The sequence below is a fragment of the Lathyrus oleraceus genome, chromosome 5 (genome assembly GCF_024323335.1).
Source record: "Lathyrus oleraceus cultivar Zhongwan6 chromosome 5, CAAS_Psat_ZW6_1.0, whole genome shotgun sequence".
Classification (NCBI taxonomy): domain Eukaryota; kingdom Viridiplantae; phylum Streptophyta; class Magnoliopsida; order Fabales; family Fabaceae; genus Lathyrus; species Lathyrus oleraceus.
In genome coordinates, this window is record NC_066583.1 from 439,203,601 (window position 1) to 439,206,731 (window position 3,131).

The window sequence follows — 3,131 nt, forward strand, 5'->3', positions numbered from 1 at the left end:
ACACGAAATTATATCACATTTTAAGACTTAATTCAATTAGATTATATTATCATTTACTTTAGTTTATCTCATTTTATCAGATATTATGCAGTATTTCCTTGCTATTTATGTCAGGTATCCATTTTGAAGCAAAAGTGAAAAAGGGAAGAAAAGGAGGTGTAAAAAGCAATAAAAAGGAAACAAATAACCAAGACCAAGCCCAGCCCAAAGAAAGCGCACGTTGCCCCTGTGACGGGCGTCACAAGGGTTGTGACGAGCGTCACGCGAAGTAGCCTTGTGACGGACGTCACACATGGTGTGACGAGCGTCACACCAGTCCACTAGCTTTTTGGCGCAAGTTACGCTCTCAGAAGAATGGAAGTAACGTTGAGGACTTCGTGTCCTATTCCCAAGCCATGTATTTAGCTATGCTGAAGACTCGTGGAAAAGAAAAAGGCAGTTAGTAGCACTACTATAAATAGCTACCTTAAAACCTAAAAGAAGTCTCCTCTCTCTGCCGTCTACACACACCGAAGCTCTGCCAAATTTTCTTTTCACGCCTTTTGCTTATTTTTTCTTTTCCAGCATTGTTTATTTTATTTATTTCTTTTGCAAGCTTTACATTCTTTTTCCCTTGCAAATTTACCTTTCCAATTTTAGCTCTTAGATATTTTTCGCATAATAGTTTCTACACCGGAAACTATTGTGCATCTTTATACTGGATTTAACCTTACGTTATATTCCAGTTTTATTTCCTTGATTTAATTTACTGTTTAATTGAAGAATCCAAGAACAAATCCTACCGGCTTGTGGTGGAGTGTTCAAGACCATTGTATTACGCATTCAGGTTCTTTAATCATTATTTAATATTTTGTTTTATTATTTACCTATATTATCTGCCTGGAATGAGTCTGTTTATGCATGATATAAATTCTTATTCATTTAGCATGTCTGGCTAATTTGCCTAGGTATCGGTATGTAAAGTAAGCAGAATAAGGGAGCAAGACTGAGTCGGTCTATCTAAACTTAAAATCAAAATCAATCTTTTTACGGTTTCAACTTACAGGTTTAATAACAAGATTTTTTTACAAAAGTAAAAGACATAAAGAAGTTAAAATCAATAGAGCGAGAGTTTGAGATTTTAACTGGACAGCGTAAGTTAGGCATTAATTCTAGATCAGGGCGAGAGCAAGTTTTAGAGTTAATTAAATTCTGACCTTTTCCAAAAAGTATTTTTAAAGATTGAATGTGAGGACGAGAGTTAAGCATTTGGATTTAATTATATAACCTAAGTCAACAGAGCGAGAGTTTGAGATAAGGGTGTTTAAAACGGTCAGTATTTTCTTAAAAAGAGTTTCCGCAACTTTATTGTTTTCAAAATATGGTTTTTGACTTATTTATAAGTGACAGCAACATTAATATAAAATCATGGTTTATTCAACAGAGCGAGAGTTTGAGATAGAACCTTTAACCAATAAAGTTAACCGAAACGATTCATTTTAAAACTAAGAAACCGACAAAGACTTGATTCCCTAGTTTTGACGAACTACATACCGATATCCGTCTTATTAATATTTAATCTAGATATTAGTTTAGCTCTTAGTTTTTCCCAAACAATCAAACATTTTCACCTTAGATTTACATAGTAACCTTAGATAACGGTATATCGATTCATAAGTCCCTGTGGGATCGATATCTTTTAAAACTACGCGATAGAACTGTGCACTTGCAGTTTGTATCCCATTCTCGACTCACCCAGTCGAGCGACCCTAGTTTTTGGCGCCGTTGCCGGGGACTTTTATTCAATCGATATCGTAACTCTTCCGTTACGCTGTAGAGACTAAGGTTTCTTTTTCTTCTATTTTCTTTCTTTCGTTGATTTGTATGCCACGCACTCGCTCTCAAGGCGAACCGCTCTATTTACGAATCAACGATATCGAACTATATCTCCGAGTCTTACGACGAATTCGGGAATATCGTGCTGAAAACAATCTCCCTCCTATAGACCTTCCTGATCTCAAAGATTTTCCTTCTTTAACCGAGATGGCAGAACCAGCTCGTGCTCTTAGAGATTACGCCGCTCCATCGCAAGATGAACCGCATTCAAGTATTGCTCCGCCCGCAATCGAAGCAAACAACTTTGAACTTAAACCTTCGTTGTTGCAGGCTGTGCAACAGAACCAATTCTCTGGAAATCTTACCGAAGATCCAAACCTTCATTTATCCGTATTTGTCCAATACGCTGATACTGTTAAAGCTAATGGTGTCACTTCAGAGGCAATTCGACTTCGTCTTTTTCCTTTCTCATTAAGAGATAGCGCTAGAAGATGGCTTCAATCTCTTCCTTCCAACTCAGTCACCACATGGAACGAGTTGAAGAAAGTTTTTCTTGCCCGATATTTTCCGCCAAGCAAAACAGCTATGTTAAGAGCCCAGATAAACGGATTTAAACAGAAAGACAACGAGTCTCTTTTCGAAGCATGGGAAAGATACAAAGACATGATGAGACTTTGCCCACACCATGGTTTGGAAGACTGGTTAGTAATTCACACATTTTATAATGGTCTCTTATACAACACAAGGTTAACAATAGACGCCGCTGCAGGTGGTGCACTAATGAATAAACCTTATGCTGATGCTTACCAGCTTATCGAGAGCATGGCCCAAAACCACTATCAGTGGGGAACCGAACGAACGAATGTGGAAAAACCTCAACCGAAAACTGGCATGTACGAGATAAGTAACCTTGATCACGTTAATGCAAAAGTGGATGCTTTGGTCCAGAAGATTGAAAGTTTAAACGTATCGCCTCCAGCAGCCGTGGTTGCTATAACTCAGAATTGCGAGGTCTGTGGAATCCAAGGCCACACTCCTGCGGAATGTCAACTCTTGACTGGAATCCAAACAGAGCAAGTAAACTATGCTCAAGGAAGCCCCTATTCGAATACCTATAACCCAAATTGGAAGAACCATCCAAACTTCTCATATAAGAGTAATAATGCTTTATACGCACCTGGACAGTCTCCAAGTCAAGCCCCATCTATACCTCCGGGATATCAGAAACCGAATCCTAACAATAATACCCCTAGAAAATCCAACTTGGAAATCATGATGGAAAACTTTATAGCTTCCCAACAACAAACCAATAAAGA

The 3,131-nt window shown here is 38.2% G+C and overlaps 1 pseudogene; it reads right to left on the reverse strand.

Moving 5' to 3' along the window:
- Positions 1-2,407: 2,407 nt before the first annotated feature.
- Positions 2,408-2,507, reverse strand: LOC127089293 (uncharacterized; annotated as a pseudogene).
- Between the last annotated feature and the right edge of the window lie 624 nt (positions 2,508-3,131).